The sequence below is a fragment of the Otolemur garnettii genome, unplaced genomic scaffold (genome assembly GCF_000181295.1).
Source record: "Otolemur garnettii isolate 467f Iridium unplaced genomic scaffold, OtoGar3 scaffold00223, whole genome shotgun sequence".
NCBI classification, from domain to species: domain Eukaryota; kingdom Metazoa; phylum Chordata; class Mammalia; order Primates; family Galagidae; genus Otolemur; species Otolemur garnettii.
Window position 1 is genome coordinate 372514 of NW_003852618.1, and position 11221 is coordinate 383734.

At 44.1% G+C, this 11221-nt stretch overlaps 1 pseudogene; it reads right to left on the minus strand.

The window, feature by feature from the left end:
• Positions 1 to 5925: 5925 nt before the first annotated feature.
• LOC100950481 lies at positions 5926 to 7938 on the minus strand (annotated as a pseudogene).
• Positions 7939 to 11221: the final 3283 nt, after the last annotated feature.

Below are 11221 nucleotides of genomic sequence, written 5' to 3' on the forward strand. Positions count from 1 at the left end.
TTATGTTTATGAATTTGCATATGTTAAACCAGCCTTGCATCCCTAGGATGAAACCTACTTGATTGTGATGTATTTTTTTAATTATAAGCTATAATCTATTCACTAGAATTTTATTAAGAATTTTTGCATCTATATTCATTAGTGAAATTGGTCTGTAGTTCTTAGTTCTCCTTTTTAGTTAGGTCTTTTCCTGGTTTTGGTATCAGGGTGATGTTTGCTTCATAGAACATGCTGGGGAAGATTCTTTCCTCCTCAATTTTTTGGAATAATTTTTGCAGTATAGGTATAAACTCTTCTTTGAAGATTTGATAGAATTCCAGTGTGAAGCCATTTGGACTGGGCTTTTTGTTGTTGTTGGGAGATTTCTTATTGTTTCTTTGATCACAGTGTTTGAAAATGGTCTGTTCAGAAGGTCTATTTCATCTTGATTAAGTCTAGGGAAGGAGTGTGATTCCAAGTATTGATGTGTTTCCTTTATATTGTCAAATTTCTGGGTATAGAGTTTCTGGTAGTATTCAGAGGTAATCTCTTGTATCTCTGTGGCATCTGTCGTTATTGCCCCTTTATCATTCCTGATTGAGGCTACTAGAGATTTTACTATTCTGTTTGTGGTAAGTCTGGTCAAGTGTTTATCTATCTTATTTACTTTTTTAAAAACCAACTTTTTGTTTTGTTAACTTTTTGAATGTTTTTTTGGTTTGTTTTCAATTTCATTAATCTCTGATTTAAATTTGGCTATTTCTTTCTTTGCTTTTCTTTTTTTTTTTTTTTTTTAGAGACAGAGTCTCACTCTATCACCCTTGGTAGAGTGATGCGGTGGCATCACATAGCTCATAGCAACCTCCAGCTCCTGGACCTAGGTGAATCTCTTGCCTCAGCCTCCCAAGTAGCTGGGACTACAGGCACTCGCCACAATGCATAGCTATCTTTTTTGTTGCAGTTTGGCTGGGGCTGGGTTTGAACCTGCCAACCTCAGTATATATATGGGGCCGGCACCCTACCCACTGAGCCACAGGCACCACCCAAATTTTGGCTATTTCTTTTCTTCTGTTTGGAGTTATATTGTTCTCCTTTTTCCAATTCTGTAAGGTGGTATGTGAGTGTGCTAATGTGTTCACTTTATGTTTTTCAAAGGTAGGAAGGAATCTAGCGTGATAAATTTTCCTCTCAGGACTGTTTTAGCTGTATCCCAGAGGTTTTGGTAATCTGTGTCTTCATTGTTGTGTTTGAGGAAATTAACAAGTTCCTCTTCAATCTCTTCCTGAACCCAACTATCATTTAGCATAAAGTCATAGTAAATCTATTCAGTAGAAATTCAGATGGTTTTCCTCCAATAGAGTTTACAGCCACTTACCAAAAAAAAACCTACATTGAGGAAATGGGAATATCTATGTCTTTAATGAAATGCTAAATGTTGAATGAAACTAACATTAATATTAGGGGACTCAAAGTGGTGACTATAGGAAAAAGAATTCCATGTATTGGTGAATTGTTGTGAGCATATATATTTCAACTCTAAGAACAACACCACAGATATCTGACTGATCTCTTCATGGAACGATTCTTGATACATGTCTTAACATTACTCTCTGTTGTTGCCAGTCACTCATCAATGGTAATGTTAGAGCTTGATGAATAAATATTTGTTATATTTATTTAACCTCCATTACTGACACATGGCCTCTTTGAACATGAACCCTTTGAGGAAGAATTTGCATGTCTGGGAATTGAGGCTGACTCAAATCCATAAAACCTTTTTGTCCACCAGATTTTTTTTTTTTTTTTTTTGAGACAGAGACTCAAGCTGTCACACTGGGTAGAGTGCAGTGGTAGCTCACAGCAACTTCAAACTCTTGGGCTCAAGAGATTCTCCTGCCTCAACCTCTCAAGTAACTGGGACTATAGGTACTGGTCACAACACCCAGCCATTTCGTTGTTGTTGCAGTTGTCACTGTTGTTTTAGCTAGCCAGGCCCAGGCTTGAACCTACCAGCCTCAGTGCATGTGGGAAAGTAAACGTTACTGGAATCAAGATTCAGAAGGTGTGTAGGTGTGTTCCCTCAGCCAGCCGGCCGCATGCACTAAGGTTGGTGGGTTCAAGCCCAGCCCTGATTTTAGAGCCAGTTCTAAGATGAGCTGCAGGTGTTGACTGTCCACCAGATTTTTGATACTATCCTCTTTAGTTGGGTACCCCTTCACAAGCATTCACGATTATTAATATTAGTTATATGATGTCACCTCCCACTTATACAGAGTGTCCATAATTGTCTATTTTACATTGCACATGAATTTTATGGACACCCTGTATTTCTCCAGTGCAAATATTTCATCTAAAGTCCAGACTTGTCTGTCTAGCTGCAACCCCCAGCTCCCTCCCATACATTCCTAGTGGATGCCTCTTCTGCCTGTCTGCCTGTGGCACTCCCTCCTCAAACATGCCCCTGCCAGAGTTGTCCCACTCTCCAATGACTACATCTGTGTTTTTCTGCTCACATGGCTCACAGCTGTTGTGGGTGTTCTCCTGGACTCCTCTTCCTCACACCCCAGATACATCAGGAGATGCTGTAAAGTCCATCCTCAAAATGTACACAGAAGCCATCACTTCCTTCAGTTTCTACTGCTCAATCGCCCTGTGCTGTCTGGAATCCTGCCCTCCTTTCCTGGTGTTTCCCTACTCCTCACTTGTCCCCTTGCCCCAGGTTCTGTTCTCAGTGCAGCAACCAAAGAAATCTTTTTAAAGGAGAGGTCATACCACATCCCTCTTCTGCTCAAAACTGTCGTCTAACTCCCCATGTCACTCGGAGCAAATATCTCACCCTTCCCACACTCTTCAGGCCTACCTGCTTTGATTCCACCTCTTACCTCATCTTCCTTTCTTTCTGTGCAACACTCCAGGCTCCTGCTCTTCCCAGAACACAGACACCTTCCTGCCCCAGTGTATTTGCTCTGGAAGTTCCTCTGCCTTGAATGAATTTGCCAGGCATCCTCATAAACAATTCATCATGTCCTTCAAATCTTTCCTGACCACCTAGCACAATAGCCACCTTTCTTGATCCAACACACCGTCTGCATCATGTTCCCAGTAACACTTACATTCTAACATAAATGCTTTCCTTATTTTCCCTGCTCATAGAATATAGTCTGTTTCTTCTCACTAGAACATATGTTCCACAATGCTTGTAATTTTTCCGTTTTTTACTTCAAGGATGTTTCCCAGATGCAAAAACAGTATATCTTATATCTGGCAAAGAGATACCAGAGAGACAAACCTCTCACACTGACATCACTGCTGGCTGTGCTTTTCTCCCCAGTGCTATTGTGTGCCCTCCCTCACTCTCTTCCACACTGACCCCTCCTGTATGCTGCAGCACACAGTGATATTTCTCTCTGGGGAATGAACAATCCTTGACTGTGGGTTCAATTTTTGAAACAAGTATAAATCTAACTTAGAGCCTGATTTATCAATCCATGAATTTGGAATGGAGCCAGCTCTAAAGATTACTTAACTAAGGTTAGGGTTCAGGGAAGAACAGAAGAGGAAATTTATCTCAGACAGAAGTGATGTGATCCTTCCTCTCTTCTAATTCCAGAATCTGGTTCCTTTAAAAAGGTCAGGTGCAACAACATGAATGCAAGTGGAGGACATCACATTCAGTGCAATAAATCAAGCACAGAAAGAGAAATATTGCACGTTCTGTCAAGTGAGAGCCCAAAATTTGATCTATAGATGAGGTGAATAAATGGTAGTTACCTGAGGCTTGGAAGGGTAGTGAGGGGTGTGTGTGAAGAGGAATTATTTAATGTGTACAAAAACACAGATGCAAGTAATAAGAGGGAGTGTTTAGTAAAATAGTTGGGCAACTATATAACCAAAACAGACTGGATGAGCAGGCTCATGCCTGTGAGAAGATTGCTTGAGTCCAGCAGATCAAGAAGATCCTGGGCAATAGTAAGGCTCCATCTCTACAAACAATTTTTTTAAAAGTTGGGAATGGTGGGAGCAACTCTAGTCTCAGCTACTCAGGAGACTGAGGCAAGAGGAAGGCTTCAGCCCAGAAGTTTGAGTTTACAGATGACACCACTGTTCTCTAGCCCAGGAAACAAAGAGAGGCCCTATCTCAAAAATATTCTTTAGACACAATGATTTATTGTATATTTCAACATAACTAGAAGATTTATTATGTTCCAACATAATGAAATGATGCTTGAGGTGCTGAATCTTAACTACTCAGATTTGATTATTACACATTGTAAGCTTATATCAAAACATCACATGTATCTCATCAATAGAGACAACTATTCTGTATTCATAAAAATTTAAAATAAATTTAAAATAAAATAATAAAAAGGTTGTGGGAAATATATAAAACACCATCTAGGAAAGCCTTAGAAAGAGGGCCAGAGCTGAACAGGTGTGAAATTTCATCTCTTCATACCATAGAGTCTCCTGTGTGTAGGGGCCACCCTGGGCCATGTGTCAGCTCCTGTGATCACAGGTCCTGCTGAGACAGGGTTCTACTGAAGGAAGCAAGGACAATGGAGCAGTGAGGACTAACTCAGCCAAGCAGTGACAACATAAAGCCTTTGGCTGACTAAGCACCAATTGGGTACAGTCCAGTCCACACTCAGCTCTTCACAGCCTTCTCCTGTCCCTACCAGCAGCAGACCCAACACAGAAAACACATGGATTCTGGAAGGTTCTCAGGTCTTCCATTTATTTCTTTTCTTTAATTTCAGTAATCTCTTCATTTAATTAACTCACCAAACTCAGGGCAAGAATTTGACAAAACAAATTGATATTCAACTTTGTATTTTCAGTAGGGAAGTAGCTTGTACATCATGAACTTAACAAGAAGAGGAGACATCCCATCCCCACACTTTAGAACAGGAAAGATGACTAGGAAAGGACACAAGTCAGTGTGGTAAAGGGAGCCACAGTAGACATGGGTGTGGGCTGGCCTTTTCACCTTCTCACGTTACTTGAACATGGATGCACAGTCATTCAGATGCCTTTGCAGATAAAGAAATGAGATGCTCTTGAAGTCACAAGGAAGAGGCATGACGAAATTCTGCATCACTCAGTTCCACACAGGCAGTTGTCTCATGCTATTAAAAAACACACTCAGGAAAAAACTCAGATCAATCATAGTAAGTGGTGACACCCTCAACAGCACACAATATACTCAAAATGTTCAAATCACAGAATCCCCACAACCCAACTGTATGTCCTCTGCCTAGTCCCTCCCATATCAGGTCCCCCTCACTTCTATAAACCAAGCAAGAATCATCAGAGCCTGTGTACTGTTGCTGCCTGGGGTAGAATAAATGAGGACTTGGTCAGAGGCCACAGAAGATGTGGCTAAATAAGGAATTATGGGGCAGGTGAGCTCCTCCACAGGCTCTTCTCTACTAGCCCGAAGGTCTCAGGAATTATTGCTCCCATACTTATAGGCAGCCTGAGCATAGCTCCTTCCTTTTTACCTGAGGGAAGAAAATGTCCTATGAGAAGTTAGAGAAAAGGCATGGTCATGAAGTCCTAAAAGAACCTCCTTATCTTGCAAACCAGAGGTTTCCAGAACTGTGACTAAAGATCTAGAGCAGGATCAAGAAACACAAAAGAAGGAAAGAATGAATCAACTGCCCTCCTGGAGGTCTGTCCTAAGCAAGGTCCTTCCCCTCTGACGATGGCATCAAGTCCCCATCACCACAACCATCTAAGTGAAACCTCTGTCTTTCACTGTCACTGGTATTTTACACAAGACTAAATGCTGGCACAAAGGACCCCAGGCTAGGTAAGAGGTGTGTGTGAATGGAATTTCACAGCAACAGAGAAAGGAACACTTCTGCCTGGGATTGAAACGCCAGTGGGATGAGAAAACCAAGACCCTTCCCAATACCCTTTCCCTACCTGAGTTCTTCCTAGACATCACAGCAGCAACCACAGCTCCAAGGAGAACCAGGCCAGCAACAATGCCCACAGTGGGGATAAGGGGCTGGAAAGATGGCTCTGGAAAAGGACATTAAGGTGAGAGGTCTGACCCCAGGCCTCAGCCCAACCTTCTTGAACAGTTTCCAAAGGTCACCTGCTTACCCTGAGAAGAGGCATGACACCCTCCCACTCTTTCCTTACCCCATCTCAGGGTGAGGGGCTCCTGCAACCCTTGGTGCTGCACATGGCATGTATATCTCTGCTCTTCTCCAAAAGACACCACAACAGCTACCCACTTCTGGAAGGTTCTGTTGTCCCCTGTAGGCCTCGTCTCTATAAACTCTGTGTCCTGGGTCTGGTCCTCCCCATCCAGTTCAGTGTGATGTCCGCAGGGTAGAAGCCCAGGGCCCAACACCTCAGGGTGGCCTCACGATCAGAGACAGGGCGGTGGGTGATGTGTGTCTTTGGGGGATCTGTGGGGAAAAGTCAGAAAATTCAGGTACTTTGCATCCTCTCACTGAACACTCCAGCAGTGCTCATGTGACATCCTGAGAATGGATAGGACAAATGGGGTGGGGGGAAAGAGCACAATACTCAGTTAACAGATGGATCCAGGAATTGGGATAATCCTCCATTCCTTGGAAAGTTCTAGACTCTCATGAAGAGAACAGGGACTTCTGGTCCTTACCTGAGTGTATGCCAGTGACTCAGAAGGGCTGTAATCAGGCCTCCAAATACTCTTAGTGAGGCAGAAAACAAGGCCTGAGAGAAAAATTCATAATGCCCAAGGCTGATGCAGAGTCAGAGGGAACTGCTGGCCAGTATTTCAGGGACTGTGTTCCCCCCTGTTCCCCAGGAGACTTCATCCCTTAACTGTCCCAGAGAGAAGGGTGGCCCTGACTCCTTCTGTGGAAACAATGGGGAGTCTTCCTGCTCTGAACCACAGGTAGGATAATATTCCTAGAGATCTACAGGAGATGTGAAAGGCGACCGCGGGCCCCTGGTACCTGCGTGCTGCAGGGTGTCCTTCCAGTTCTCCAGGTATCTGCGGAGCCACTCCGCATTCTCACCCTTCTGGTAGGCCCTAAAATACTCGGCCACACCCTCCGCCTCCCACTTGCGCTGGGTGATCTGAGCCGCCGTGTCCACCGCGGTCCAAGAGCGCAGGTCCTCATTCAGTGCGATGTAGTCAGAGCCATCGTAAGCGTGGAGATAGTGAGCTCCGAGGAAGCGTCCGTTTGGCCCCAGGTCGCAGCCAGATACTGACTGCACCGGGTGAGACCCTGGCCCCGCCCATGCGGTCAGCCGCGCCCACCAGAGCCGCCCCGCCCGGACCAACCCGCGGGGATTTTGTTTCTAAACTGAAAACCAAACTGGGTGAAAAATCCCTGTGAGCCCTTCCTGGGTCGAAGGTGTCAGCGGGTCCTGCAGCCGCGGGGTGATTCTCGGACCTGGAAACTCAGGCGACGCGCCATTCTTTGTGGGGAACCTCAGGGATTGTGACTTGTGACCCTAACCCGGGTTACTCACCCTCCTCGCTCTGGTTGTAGTAGCGAAGCGCGGTCCGCAGGTTCTCTCGATAAATGTGTGCGTCTCTCTTGGCGTTCCATGTCTCCTGCTCCCAATACTCCGGCCCCTCCTGCTCCACTCACGGCGCCCGCAGCTCCATCCTCAGATTCTTCGAGTAGCTGTCGAACCGCATGAACGGCGTGTCATCCACGTAGCCAACTTCGATAAAGCGGGGCTCCCCGCGGCCGGGCCGGGACACGGCGGTGGCGAAATATCTCAGGGAGTGGGAGCCTAGGGGCGAGGAAGAGCTGAGATCCAGCCTGACCCTCCTCACGGAGCGGCTCCCCAGGTCCTGTGTCCCCACCGGGCGATCCCCTCGCTCCTCCCCTTAGATGCCGTTTCCCTCTCGACCCCGCACTCACCCGCCCAGGTCTCAGTCAAAGTGAGGACCGGGGCCGCCAAGAGGAGCAAGAGGATGGTTCCGGGCGCCCCAACTCCCATCCTCTGGGAAGGGGTTTCGGAGGTCCCTAGTGTCTTAGTAACCGGAAACCGCGGAGACGCTGATCGGCTTCTCTAGAAAGCAACATCCAATTGGAATGAGAACTGGAGGTCGCGTCAGGAGTGTCCCGGACCAAGGACCTGACACTGGTTGGGAGAAGTAGTAGTGAAAACTCCAGGGAAAGAGGAATCCACTGTGTCAGTTTCTCCACCCTGGAACCACCCTGGGGATTGAGACCCTGAGAGCTATGCCTGGCCGCCTGGAACTTTGCCTTAACTCCTCTTCTACTCTGAGCACTGTTTGTCACACTGTCCTGGCCCAGGAACTGTGGCTGGGCCTAGCGATTTCCCTGACATTTCCCGCCCCAGAATCCTCTCCCTGAACTGGACTCCCTACCTTCTACTCTTTAGTTCTCCCCCTGGACTCTCCTAGAAGAAAACTTACCCTGGGAAACTTGATGCCAGAGTGAACTTTCCCTGGGACAAGAGGTTTAGACAGTGGTTTTCTCTGTAAACCTGGAGAAATTGTGTCTGAATGCACCAGATAGAGACTCTATTTATAGAGACCAGTTTCCTTCTTGCTTATTAACCACAGGGAATAGCACAATCATGGTAACCCCCGAAAGCTCTGGAATCTAATCTGTAATAGCTGTGATATGGGGTCCTTGATTTAGAAATGTGACTAAACGCATTACAATTAGAGGAAGAAACTCCTCTGTTTTGCTTTCCTAGTCTGTCATTGCGACTCCAAAGCAAATAAATAACACCTACTCAGTCCATTTGTATTGAACTGAGAGACCCAGACAGGGCAATACCAGCAAACCCTCCCACAAAGAGACAAGGGTGTAGCTCACTCCAGTGTTTCTCACTGGCTTTTATCCAAGTCTGAGGCATAAGAAAATACAGCACAGCAGAAAGCTTCAAATAGAGAATCAAGGTTAAAAAACAAGTAGTTTATCTTTAGCTGCATGATTGAACTCCTAACATATCTTTTCCACTGCACTTCTGTCTTGCCTTAGTTTTATCACTGCTAATATATGACTTAGGGCTGGGATGGTATGCTGTGTCTAGTGAGTATTGCTTTCGGTACTCCTGGTCAGCAGTGATTCTTGTCTTTTGTCCAAATCACTCTGTTCTTAGTGCCTAGCACTTTTTACCCTATGCTCTATCTTACACCAGTCTTTGTATAATCTCCAACTGTTCATTGTTGTATTTTTAAAATTACCTTCATTCCATAGTCCTGAGTTCTGTGTGTGCCTTCTTCCAGGACATCTCCTCAAAAACTGTATATTGCAACCAAGAGCCTATACAGACTTTAATTACCTCAGGGTTGGAAATGTTCACTGCAGTCAAAATGCCCCTTACCAGTATTCATCCTTATCTATTTTTATGAATTATTCACATCTGAATCCTGTGTATATTTTATTGGGACACTTGCTATTTTTAAGCCTGATTAATAAAAGGAGGAAATTAGTTGTTAGTCCCAAATGCAAAGAATACCCTGACAGGCTCTGTAGACATGTGCATTAAAAATCTATAAAACACTGTGTTTAAATCTGAGAATTCCACTGCTTTAGAACTCTTTCCCTCTGTTCTTGTTCCTCACCTCCTGCTTCTACAGCCCTTACCTTTGTCCCTCTCATCCCTCAAGCCCCTTCTCCCTTTAATCCCACCACCTCTTACTCCTGAACTATGGCACTGGCACTGTCCACTTACCTGCTGCCCATGACTCTTCTCCTCACGGTGATCAGCAATCCTGCTAATATGAGTCAAGGCTTGTTATTTCTTAACTTAAAACACTGCAATAGCTCTGTCTCACTCTGTGAAACCTCTAGAACAGTGATTTTTGACCAGTGTGCCATGGCACAGTATGCCACAGGAGGATCTTAGGTGTTCCATGAAAATTTTTACAGACCATTAATTAAATTATTTTTGAAAGAAATTTAGAGCATAGTAAGTATACTCTTTCTTTTATGCTTTTTTTGATCAACATAATTTAAGTGTCCCACAGAAGTTTCACTATAGGTTTAAGTGAGCTGTGAGATAAAAAATTTTGAAAAACACTGCTCAAGAATGTAAAGCACATGAGCACAGGGGTTTTGGGCTGTTTTGATCAAAGTTATAACCCCAATATGTAAATGCATACCTAGTGCATAATAAACACTAAAATTTTGGTTGAATGAATGAATGAAATACGAGTGTATTAAATTTTAATTGTATCACATAAAAATCATAAAATGAAAAACAATAAAAAATGTTGAGAGAGATTTTATTTCATGCAGTTCATAAACTCATTTCAGTGGAAGAAATACGTGTTTATCTGTGGACCATGTATAAATTTCCTTTTATGGTATAACATATTACCACGAACTTAGTGGCTTTAGATGGCACTCATTTGTTTAGATTTCCATAGTCAGAAGCCCAAACATGGTGTGGATGGATTCTCTGTGCAGGGTTTTACAAAGTTGTGTCCTCATCTTGAGTTTGGTGTCCTCCCCCCAAGTTTATGTGGAGCCTGTGGGCAGAATTCAGGTTCTGGCAGTTGTAGGACTAAGGTCCCTATATCCTTGCCAGTTCTCAAGGTGGAGCTAAAGGAGGGCTGTTCCCCATTCCTGCTGCCCCCCTGCATTCTTTGCCACATGGCCTCTCCACTTTCATATCCCAAAATACAGTAGAATCCCTTAGTAACAGAGTTGACTAGGCAGAAGAAAGGATCTCTGAAATTGAAGACAAAGCTTTTGAACATTCGCAAGTGCTCAAAGAAGCAGACACAAGGAGAGCAAAAAACTGATCATTCCCTGAGAGACTTGTGGGATCACTCCAAAAGATAAAACATTCAACATATAGGACTTCCTAAAGGAGAAAAGGATGGTCCTAAAGGTACAGATGCTCTACTGCAAGAGATTATGGAGGAGAATGGCAAGAGATACAGAAATTCAGATAGTAGATAGTTTCAGAATCCCAGCAAGATTCAATCCAAATAAAGAATCTCCTACACACTTTGTGATTAACTTTGGCAAAGTGAAGATGAAGAGAAAATTCTGCAAGCAGCCTGATGTAAGAAGAGCATTACCTAGAAAGGGAGAAATATCAGAATGACTGCAGACCTCTCAGCCAAAATGTTTCAAGCCAGAAGAGGATGGTCATCAACCTTCAATCACGTAAAACAAAACAACTTTCAGCCCAGGATCCTGTATCCAGCTAAACTGAGATTCAATTGTGATGGAGAAATCAAATATTTTAATGACATGCACATGTTGAAGAAATTTTCCATAAGTAAACCAGC